The sequence below is a fragment of the Chenopodium quinoa genome, unplaced genomic scaffold, assembly GCF_001683475.1.
Source record: "Chenopodium quinoa cultivar QQ74 unplaced genomic scaffold, ASM168347v1, whole genome shotgun sequence".
Taxonomy (NCBI): Eukaryota; Viridiplantae; Streptophyta; class Magnoliopsida; order Caryophyllales; family Amaranthaceae; genus Chenopodium; species Chenopodium quinoa.
Window position 1 is genome coordinate 619,141 of NW_018745248.1, and position 12,357 is coordinate 631,497.

The 12,357-nt window shown below is 37.5% G+C and overlaps 1 long non-coding RNA gene across 1 annotated transcript; it reads left to right on the forward strand.

Annotated features, from left to right (window-relative positions):
• Nucleotides 1-4,166: 4,166 nt before the first annotated feature.
• LOC110711239 lies at nucleotides 4,167-5,050 on the forward strand. Its single transcript, XR_002509309.1, has 3 exons — nucleotides 4,167-4,426; nucleotides 4,538-4,621; nucleotides 4,712-5,050. It is a non-coding gene; the product is annotated as an uncharacterized LOC110711239 (long non-coding RNA).
• The last annotated feature ends 7,307 nt before the right edge of the window (nucleotides 5,051-12,357 follow it).

Genomic DNA, 12,357 nt, shown 5'->3' on the forward strand with positions numbered 1-12,357 from the left:
TTGTCCAAAATCATCAAGTATTGGGGCAAGGTAGTCAGAGTATAACATGCCCCATGGCCGCCTGGAGCCTTGCTCAAGTAGTGCATATGAGCGAAGGCGGAAAAGCTGGGTTTAAATTTTAAAACTCGCAAGCGGCGACGTAACTTAGAATGTTCACCCATGAATTGGGGGTGAGCTGGAAAACCCCTAGATCGTACCCCTTAAGGATTTTCCCAATCCCGGGGTGGAGGGGGAACCAGAGGCCGGCTTCGATAACCGCCTCGTAGCAGATTAAGTAGTCGTCTGCATGGTCAATATCATCGCCCCAGGCCAGTACAGCGTCAGCCGGAGGAACGATCATCTCCCAACCCCATCCAAAGGGGTGCTTTTCCTTGAAGGCCCTGAATCCGCTATTCAGGAGGGCGATGTTACCCGGCAGCATCCGGGTCCTTTTAGGGTTGGGGTTATCGGTGACCTTAGGCGGCTGCTGATAGTCAGCCGCAAAATTGTCTTGGTTAGAGCCGGAAGATTCGGCCCTTGACCCTTGGCCGACCTCACCATCGCCGGCTTCATTAGAGGAGGCGGCTCCATCGCCATCTACCTCTTGTACCCCAAAGCTCCCGGAAGTAGAAGGAGCCTCTTCGTCAGATCCGCTCTCCTCTCAATCCCTCTGTTCCCCGTCTGGGAAAACCTCATCGGATGGCACTCTCATAGTGCGCCGGCTCTTAGACCGTCTGGTCGTTTGTTTCGTTCTGGCCACTGTGTCCTGCACGGACACAGAGAGGGAGGAATTCGGAGATGAGCATATTGGTTCCGACAGTCCAGAAGAGGCACCCCCTATTCTAGACTCAGCCGTTCCGGGGAATCGGCTGAGTGTCCTAGGCAGTGCCGAGTGGGTGGACTGAGAGCACATTTATATTCTCTAATAAACTAGGTATACAAATTGAAAGGGAGGAAAGCTAAAATGGTACAGGCGGTTACCTCGCTTTTACTCTAAAATATCTAAAAACCGCTACAGTTGGTAAACCGGGTGTTGAACTGCTAGCACCCGGAAACTTGAACTTGCTGTGATGCAGATGGAAGCAAAGAATCTCTCTCTAGAATCTCTCTTTTTCTCTATCTAAAAAGTCAAATGTGAATGTAAGGTGAGAATAAGGGGGGGTAACTTTCTATTTATAGAAAGTGAAAGCGGGGGAAAATTTTTTATTTGGAATTCAAAAATTTTACCCGTTACTGTTCACCTATGAAAGTTGGACACGTGTCAAAGGCCCCACGTGATATGCACGTGCGACCTGTGAGGAACAAATGTTTAGGGTATTTATACCCTAGACACGTGGACCAATGAGAGGAAGCCACGTGTCGAGCTCAGGATGGCCCATGTTGTTCAACCTCCTCTTGACACTTGGCGCCCTTAGATATGCCTCTGAAATGGCGGCCTTCAAGGGCCCAAATCCCAAGAAGCGCCGTAAAACGGCGCAGCCCACTAAAATCTAGGTCAAGTGACCTAGATGGGGGCACATTCTCCAACGACCCTGTAAATAGGGAGATATTTCCCCATTTTGGGGACACATTCAATCATTTATTACATCTGCATTCTCTCACATCAAAGAAAGACCTGAGCTTGGAATCCGAGCAGATACCCACCTAGATTTCCGTTCTCTTTATTCCCTTTCAAGTTACTAACTTGATCGTCGGAGGCGGAGCTCCACCCACCCGGAGTCTCCGTTATTTTTGCAGGTACAACTCAGCCGGATTAGACTTCGTGACGTAACTCTCCCAAGGGACAAAAACACTCAAAACATAAACTTCAACCTCTTTGTGCATCATGTCATGGAGTAGGGCAGTTGCTGCTCATTGGTAAGTAGTACCCGCATTTTTCAACTCGAATGGCATAACCATGTAACAGTAAGTACCCATGGTGTTATGAATGTTGTTTTCTCCATGTCTTCTTCTTCCATGAGAATTTGATTGTATCCCACGTATCCATCCATAAATGAGAGAAGCGCATGATTTGTTGTATTATCTGCTAAAATATCGATGTGTGGTAAAGGGAAGTCGTCCTTTGGACTTGCCTTATTTAAATCTCGATAGTCTACACACATTCTTACCCTTCCATCCTTCTTCAAAACTGGGACCAAATTTGCTATCTATTCGGGGTATTTGGATACCCTTACAAAACCTGCAGTTATTTGTTTCTGAACTTCTTCTTTTATTTTAAAAGCTCCGTTGGGTTTCATTCGACGCAACTTTTGTTTTACGGGTTTCAATCCTTGAATTAGTGGTATAGTGTGTTGAGCTATTTCTCTATTGATGTCTGGCATATCTTCATATGACCAAGAAAATACATCGATAAATTCTTTGAGTAGATTAATTAAATGGGTTCTTTCTTGTTTATTAAGCGTTAAGCCGATTTGAACTTCTCTTTTAATGGTTGAATCATTTAAGATATCAACCGTCTTAGTATCCTTAATTATTGGTGTTTTCTTTTCATCCTCCTCGATTAAGGAGACCTCTTCATTAAATCCCCACAAGTCTTCATCATCCTCATCGTGCTCCACATTAATGATCGGATTTTCAACAGCTTTATTCCTCATAGCTGAAGCATCGATTGTAATAGGGATTCCTCCAACTATGGCTTTTACTTGTTGGTGAAGAGATGAAGGGACGACCTTGAGGTCATGAAGCCAAGGGCGTCCCAACAATAAGTTGAAGGAAGCCTTAATATCTACCACTTGGAAGGTAGTGGCATGTTCTATTGCTCCCGCCGTTACATTCATAGTGATTTTTCAAAGAGCTTGGTGACGAGTATTGTCGTAGGCTCTTATTCCTTATGTTGACGGAGTTAAGTATTCATCCTTTATTCCTAACATCCTCGCAGTTGTTAGTGGATAGACATTAATTGCTGATCCATTGTCTGCAAGAGTCATTGGGACATTCATCCTCTTGCAGACTACTATAACGTTTAGAGCCTTGTAATGCTTGTCACCTTCTAGAGGTAAATATTTGTCAAAAAACATGATCAAGTTATAGGACTAAGGAGATCACTCGTAAGGAAGTTAGCCAACCCCTCAGGAAAGGTATCGGAATCTATCCCTATATTATCCAAGGCTTCATTGTTGCCAATCTATGTTCTCGAGATGTAGCTAGAAGTTTCCATACGTTCATTTCGACCTTGGTCTTTTTGAATAGTTTGACAATGTCATTGTCTTTTATAATAGGTATGGGAACTTGTTTCACGGTATGAATAGGTTGTGTAGAGATGGGAGGTTGAATTCTCCCGGATCTTGTGAGGACGTCTATGGGTGAATCTTCTTCATCCCAATAATCACCTATTGAATATGACATTCAAAGTGGAGGTTCTTCCATGTCTTTAAGACAGACGTCTTTATCGTTGTTGTCCCAAACCCCGTTAATGCTTATGTCTTGTTCTTGTGGGATTTGAACTAGCTTCTAATCATCAATCATCTTCTGAATTAAATATTTGAATTTAAAACAGTTTTCAATGGTATGTCCCCCTGATTGATGGTATGGACAGTAGAACATGTCTGTCCTCTTTAAAGATTCAAATGGTCTAGATTCGAGAGGTTTGACCTTACCATTCTCGGAGAGAAATTTGAACATTTTAGCATAGGAAGTCCTAATTGGAGTATAAAGTTTATTACTCTTCTTGGGTGTGTCAATTACTTGGAGAGGGAATGGTTTCTTCTTCATAGGTGGAACTTTAGCACATTTGTTTTGAAGCTCCTCTCCTTGTTTCTTTGTTAATTCAATGGCTTGACTTAGTAAGTCTAATCCCTCCCACATTGACCATATAAGAATCCGTACTTCTTCCTTGGTTGCAAGTTCTTGTTCAGAAGGAAAATCATCCATGGCATCAAAAACGGTTTCCTCCACTTCTCCAATAGCATGAATTTCTTCAACAGGTTTGATGAGAGATGAGGGATCAACATTGTTTTCCTCATCAGAGATAGCCAATGAATCGGAGAGTGGTGCATTGTTGATGCTTGGCTTCTTACTTGCAGGGGGTAGGGGTGTTCAAAAATACCCGACCTGTTTGACCCGACTCGCTGACCCGCAAAGTACCCGGCGAGTAATTTTGTTTTTTTTCCCAATTTTGCGGGTCGGGTACCCGACCCGCTAAAATATCAAATTTGCAGTCGGGTAATGGGCTAGACTTTGAGTGTTGCGGGTACCCATTAAATACCCGGATTTTTTTTTATTAGCTGTAACTCAAATTAGGGTTACTTACTTTCATCTACTCTTCTCTGTCCTCACTTTCTCAGACAAGCAGTAACTAGCAGCCGCACTCCATTTTTCCTCACTCCTCTACTCTATCTCAATTCCAAAACAGTCAACACACCGTCCTTCCTCCCTCTCAGGCAAACATCCTTCCTCTCTCTCAGGCGAACGTCCTTCCTTCGTCAGTCCTCACCGTCAGCCCTATAAGGTTGGTATTGGTTTCGAATTTTTTTGGTTAATTTCTTTGCTTATGTTTGATTATACTCAAGTTATTTTGTATTACATTTTAAAGTTTTTTTGTCCGTTTTTTTGGGTTAAGTTTTCCAAGATTGGATGTGTCATTCTAATACCCCTATTGCTATTGTGGAAAGCTTGCTTGAGTTGGAGAATATGGAAGAAGAAGGTGATTGTAACTTAAATTATTACTTGCTTTTTATCCTTTGTGATAATCTACAATTGATTCATGTTTTTTTTAATGATTTTTCTTTTGTAGGGATTACAGACTTGGTTTCGGAGCAACCAACAATTTTCATTGATGAAACTATTGAAGCTTCGGATGTTACAAGTGACTGAAATTATCCCCTCTCCCATTTAGTTTGATTTGTGGCTTTAAGACATTGTTTGGACTTTGTAATTTATTTGGTTGTTTAATTTGTTGATTTAATTTGATGTAGACTCTTTAAACTCTCTGGCTATGGCTAGTGCAGTCTGGACACTTTGAACTTTAGTTAGCATTTTGTACTTTGAATCAGAATTTGTTTGAATTATGAGAATATTTGTACTAAAACAGGTGTACAACCCCATATAAGAAGAATTGTAGGGATTTGCAGCAGCTATAAGGTTACTTTTTTGGTGGAAGCAGATTTTTAATGTGATTTTGCTAGTTTGTTGCTGGAAGCAGGTTCACTGTGAAAAGTTGAAAACATCAAAAAATTTTAGAATAAAATATCAGAATTTGGTTTTAATGAAATCAATAGGTTCTTTTAATAGATAAAAACATCACTTGTTTTTGTTTAATGAATAAAGTTAATTTTTTAATAAAATCAGCACGTTTAAGTCCATAATATTAAAGGTTTATTATTTTTAAAAAAAACAAACATATATATATTAAAATTTAGGCTACCAGATAAGCGAGTACCCGCTTTTAGTGGGTCGGGTAATGGGCCGATAGAATAACTACCCGCACTTCCGGGTACCCGCACTTTTGGATATCCGAAAACCCGGGTACTCGGTTATGAGCACCCTTAGCAGGGGGCAATGGTAGCTTATTGTTATCAATCAAATCTTGGATAGCTTCCTTAAGCTTCCAACAATTCTCAGTGAGATGACCCCTACCTTGGTGATATTTGCAGTGTGCATTGGGGTTCCAGTTAGCTGTCCTCTTTTCAACTAGTGGGTCCCCTAATGGTCCAATAGGAGTTATAAGACCTTTTGCATTCAGTCGATCGAATGCGGTGTCATAACTCATAGGAGTAAAGTTCCTCCTAAATGGTTTCTTTTGTCCTTGGTTGTTCATAGCAAGGACTTCACTCAAATTAAAGGTGCTAACATTATTTGAGTGGGTGGTTTTGGAAGAAGAAAGATTGTCGTTATTCTTACCTTTCCAGCCACTTTTGGAATTATTGTTAGCAACTTTTTGTTTAGCAAGGTCGTCTTCAATGTTTATCACAATATCATAGACGGCCTTAAAGGTATGAAGGTTGTTTTGGTACTTAAGATGCTTGGAGTACTTTTCTCGGAGGTTCTTGATAAACAACCTCACATATTCTTTTTCACTCAGTACTTCAATCATCCTAGCAGAAGTTTCTTTCCATTTATTGAAGAAAGAAGTGAAACCTTCATTACCTATGATCAGTTTCAACATGAATATTGCATTTATACCTATCAATGAAAGGGTTTACAATTGATTCCCAAGTAGAGGTTTTCTCTTTGTCAAGGGAAAAGAACCATTGTTGACAAACGATTTCAAGAGATAAGGAAAATAAAGAATGGAATACTTGTCTATCAATACCCTTAATATTCATTATTGTTTCAAAAGCTCTTAAATGAAAGTAAGGGTTATCTATTGCCTTGAATTTTGGGATGTCATAGGCATTGAACTTCTGCGGAAGAAGCTCTTTGTCCACCGAGACCCCTTGTGTCCTGATGCCCCGAAACCTGTAATCATTAGATATCTTGCTCAAGCTTTCTTGCATGATCTCCATGTGTTATTGCTTTACAAGGTCATTAATTTGGAGGGTTGAGGTCTTTAGCAGTTCAGTAACACCAGCCATTTGCTTCTTGAGCTCATTAACTTCTTTTTGACTCGCCATTATCTTCTTGGCTTTCCTTTTTCGACCGATTGGTTTGTCAAAAAGCTGTACTTGAACGAAAAGGTTGTCTCTGATCAAACGCCCTTCCTTTCTTGCCCCCGCGCTGTAAATTAAACCATTTTTTATTTTAATAGCTTGAATCAAATTGACTTTGACTTTACCGGTATATAATAATAAGAAAAAAGCAAAAATAGGGTGTATATTTTTGGGAATCAAGTATATGGGTTCAAACAAGTGGTTTAATTGGAGAATTAATATCTGACTTACCCCCCTAAAAAAATGACGGAAAACACGCGCATACAAGACTCTCTAGATATTGTCAAAGTGTATATACATATTAGTGTGTGCTTTATTTGTGAGTGCAAGTGACATGCTTTGACTCTTGTGTAAGACCATGGGACTAAGTGCCTAGACTCAATTAAGGACCAAACAAGGGTAATGTTATTAACAAAATAATTGAAGTGATTAGCAAACTGTTGAATTAGACTCGTCGTGATGACTCGAGAAAAATCCTGAACAGTCGCCAAAGCAACAGGATTGTCGCCGCACACTGCACTGCAGCGCTAGACGACAGCGTTGTCGCTCGGCGTTGCACAGCAGCGTGTGGCGCTACAGCCCAAACTTTTGCGCCGTTATTGGAGCATTAATCTAGGAATGCTTTCAGTATTTTTACTCTATGGGACAGACCTAAAGTCGTACTAAGTCAATTTTGATTAAATTATTAGATTTTAATTACTCAAATTAATTAATTAATTAATTAGGCAAAGTCCTTTTAGCCATTAATTAGTTTGTTAAAGGCTTAAACACATGTCAAACAAACGGTTAGGAAAAACACATAGAGTATGTACAATAAATAATGCACAATTAGTTAAGTAGGCATAATATGATGCAATGAGTTTGCAACCTAACCATGGCTCTAGTTCTCTAAAGTTCGGGATATGGGTTAGTCATTGAGGGTCCATGGTTATGATTCCAGATGTACCGAGCGGAAGCCTTACCTTTGGAAGGGTTGGCGCGAGTGGATGGGACCCCGCGAGTTAAACTCGCTTCCATGGTTTGGTGAATTTAACATTCTCGGATGTACCCTTTGTTGCTCAGAGTGTTCAATCAGGTAGATGGAGCATGAATTCCAATAGGGTTATGTCCATATGTAGAACACATATTGGTTTCAAAAAAGTGAGAAAAAATCAATCAGGAAGTAGAATCGAGCCAACAATGCTAGAACTGGTCGAAATCAGAACTCATATTTCTGGTTCTGTATTGGAAGAACGCAACGCCATCCAACATGGACTGTCGCCGGGATATAGCCCTGTCGCCTGGCGACAGAGCCATATCTTTGGCAATAGACTTTGTTTGCTAGACGCCAGTTCCTACATGCCTCAGCAGCTTTCTGTGTTCGTAAAATTTTCCAGTTTTTCGCAGTATTATTTTGGTTCTAGTTGTGAAAGATATTCGTCAAATTTCCTACGTGTAAAAAATCCTACGTTTTCAACTCATTATGGATGGTCTTTCCAATGAAATCTTTTTTATGCATATGACAATAATGTTAATCAATATTACGCACATGAAATACTTAGAATTTTTCGAGTCCCATCCACTCATTCAAAAACATTGCCGAAAAAATTTCAGGAATTAAAATAGAAATCCTCCCAGTGGAGTCGCCAAAAAACTGTAGGGAATATTTCAAGCGTTACCCCAAACTTGAACCCCACTGTGGTCATACACTTAATCATGGTGGCGTCCAAAGGGAATGAATCTAGAGCAAAAGAGTTGCCAAAAAGTTTTAGGAACTTGTAAACCGTTCACAGGGTAAAGGTTACATCCCTTAACGTTCCATGAGATCGTTAACTCCAATAGGTCTAGAACCATGACAGGAAGTTTAGGGATGAAGGTACAAATCCAATATAAAAAAGGAAGAACCTACCCTAATAATATGCCTCTACTTTATTCTTCTCGTATTCATGTGCGCTTTCTGACTAACATGCAATCAATAGGTTTACCCTAAACCTGTTTAGTCTATGTTGGTTAAATATTAATGCACAAATAAAACTATTATTGGCGATCACTTGAATTATAATCATATTAACCCAAATAACACTAGGTGAAAAGAGTGCTTTGGCAGCGGATCAAACCCGGTCTAAGGCACCGGTTTGAACGGCTGCCTATGTGTGGGGTGCCAAAAACCCACTTTTTAGCACCGGTTCAAAACCGGTGCCATATACCCAAATAGGCACCTGTTAACCAGTGCCATATGCCCAATTAGGTACCGGTTAATTGGTGCCTTTAACTGCTCTCCCGCCATTTGTTTTTTGGTGGTAACTATTTTAGGCACCGGGTGGTGCCTAACCGATGCCTATTCACCAAATATTTTTTTTTTGTTTTTTTTTCCAATTTTCGTGCAATAATATTTAAAAATAAAAAACCTGTTTCCAGCAATTATATTAAATATAATAATTAATAATATTATTATCATAATAACTAATAATAATATTATTAATTATTACAATAAGATACAAAAATAATATTAAAAACAAGAATTCAATTATATATATAGATATAAATATTCCCAAACGCAATACAAAAAAAAAGTCGCTTACATATACAAATAATAGTAAGTAAATATATAATGAATAATAAGTTATATAGTTCAAAAGTAAACATAAATAATTTACAGTTACAATGCCATTTACATGTTGAAGGTGATAAAAGACGCCAATATGTCACGAACTTCATTAAGCTCCTTGATTGTCAACGGACCATCCTTTTGGACATTGCAAAACTTGAAATATAAAAACATTATGTTAAAATTAATTAATTAGGCAAAACAATATGTATTTTATCAAATATTACCTATATGACTTCTATGTAGCCCATTTCCTACATTACTTATCAAATGAACTATTTCTTTCTCATAACATGTCAATGTTGGGTAATTGTATGTGTGTAAGCCCTAAAATTGTATAGGGGAGCATTTTATTAAGGTTTATGACACTTTTTACTCAAAATGGCCCGAATATGGCCTATATGACTTTACTTTGCCCATTTCCTACATTTCTTATTAAATGAACTTTATTTATCTCATAACATGTCAATATTATCTAGTTATAGGTGTATAAGTAAAGAAATCACATCAAAATAGCATATTAAAACAAAATGGCCCAAATATGGCCCATATGACTTCTATTCAGCCCATTTTCTACCTTTCTTGTGAAATTGCCTTTTTGTTTCTCATAAAATGTCATTGTTGGGTAATATTAGTTGTCTAATGCTAGAAATCACATCAATATAGCATTTCAATAAGTTTAACAACGCATTTTACTCAACATGGCCCAAATAGGGCCTATATGACTTCTATGTAGCCCATTTCCTACATTACTTATCAAATGAACTATTTCTTTCTCATAACATGTCAATGTTGGGTAATTTTATGTGTGTAAGCCCTAAAATTGTATAGGAGAGCATTTTATTAAGGTTTATGAAGCTTTTTACTCAAAATGGCCCGAATATGGCCTATATGACTTTACTTTGCCCATTTCCCACATTTCTTATTAAATGAACTTTATTTATCTCATAAAATGTCAATATTATCTAGTTATAGGTGTATAAGGAAAGAAATCACATCAAAAGAGCATATTAACACAAAATGGCCATTATATGGCCCATATGACTTCTATTCAGCCCATTTTCTACCTTTCTTGTGAAATGGCCTTTTTGTTTCTCATAACATTCCATTGTTGGGTAATATTAGGTGTCTAAGGCTAGAAATCACATCAATATATCATTTCAATAAGTTTAAAAACGTATTTTACTCAACATGGCCCAAATAAGGCATATATGACTTCTATGTAGCCCATTTCCTACATTACTTATCAAATGAACTATTTCTTTCTCATAACATGTCAATGTTGGGTAGTTGTAGGTGTGTAAGCCCTAAAATTGTATAGGAGAGCATTTTATTAAGGTTTATGACGTTTTTTACTCAAAATGGCCTAAATATGACCTATATGACTTTACTTTGCCCATTTCTTACATTTCTTATTAAATGAACTTTATTTGTCTCATAACATGTCAATATTATCTAGTTATAGGTGTATAAGGAAATAAATCGCATCAAAAGAGCATATTAACACAAAATGGCCCTAATATGGCCCATATGACTTCTATTCAGCCCATTTTCTACCTTTCTTGTGAAATTGCCTTTTTGTTTCTCATAACATGTCATTGTTGGGTAATATTAGTTGTCTAAGGCTAGAAATGACATAAATTTAGCATTTCAATAAGTTTAACAACACATTTTACTCAACATGGCCCAAATAGGGCCTATATGACTTCTATGTAGCCCATTTCCTACATTACTTATCAGATGAACTAGTTATTTCTCATAAATGTCAATGTTGAGTAATTGTTTGTGTGTAAGCCCTAAAATTGTATAGGAGAGCATTTTATTAAGGTTTATGACGCTTTTTACTCAAAATGGCCCGAATATGGCCTATATGACTTTACTTTGCCCATTTCCTACATTTCTTATTAAATGAACTTTATTTATCTCATAACATGTCAATATTATCTAGTTATAGGTGTATAAGGAAAGAAATCACATCAAAAGAGCATATTAACACAAAATGGCCCTTATATGGCCTAAATGACTTCTATTCAGCCCATTTTCTACCTTTCTTGTGAAATGGCCTTTTTGTTTCTCATAACATTCCATTGTTGGGTAATATTTGGTGTCTAAGGCTAGAAATCACATTAATATATCATTTCAATAAGTTTAAAAACGTATTTTACTCAACATGGCCCAAATAAGGCATATATGACTTCTATGTAGCCCATTTCCTACATTACTTTTCAAATGAACTATTTCTTTATCATAACATGTCAATGTTGGGTAGTTGTAGGTGTGTAAGCCCTAAAATTGTATAGGAGAGCATTTTATTAAGGTTTATGACGTTTTTTACTCAAAATGGCCTAAATATGGCCTATATGACTTTACTTTGCCCATTTCTTACATTTCTTATTAAATGAACTTTATTTGTCTCATAACATGTCAATATTATCTAGTTATAGGTGTATAAGGAAATAAATCGCATCAAAAGAGCATATTAACACAAAATGGCCCTTATATGGCCCATATGACTTCTATTTAGCCCATTTTCTACCTTTCTTGTGAAATGGCCTTTTTGTTTCTCATAACATTCCATTGTTGGGTAATATTAGGTGTCTAAGGCTAGAAATCACATCAATATATCATTTCAATAAGTTTAAAAACGTATTTTACTCAACATGGCCCAAATAAGGCATATATGACTTCTATGTAGCCCATTTCCTACATTACTTATCAAATGAACTATTTCTTTCTCATAACATGTCAATGTTGGGTAATTGTTTGTGTGTAAGCCCTAAAATTGTATAGGAGAGCATTTTATTAAGGTTTATGACGCTTTTTACTCAAAATGGCCCGAATATGGCCTATATGACTTTACTTTGCCCATTTCTTACATTTCTTATTAAATAAACTTTATTTGTCTCATAACCTGTCAATATTATCTAGTTATAGGTGTACAAGGAAATAAATCGCATCAAAAGAGCATATTAACACAAAATGGCCCTAATATGGCCCATATGACTTCTATTCAGCCCATTTTCTACCTTTCTTGTGAAATTGCCTTTTTGTTTCTCATAACATGTCATTGTTGGGTAATATTAGTTGTCTAAGGCTAGAAATGACATCAATTTAGCATTTCAATAAGTTTAACAACACATTTTACTCAACATGGCCCAAATAGGGCCTATATGACTTTTATGTAGCCCATTTCCTACATTACTT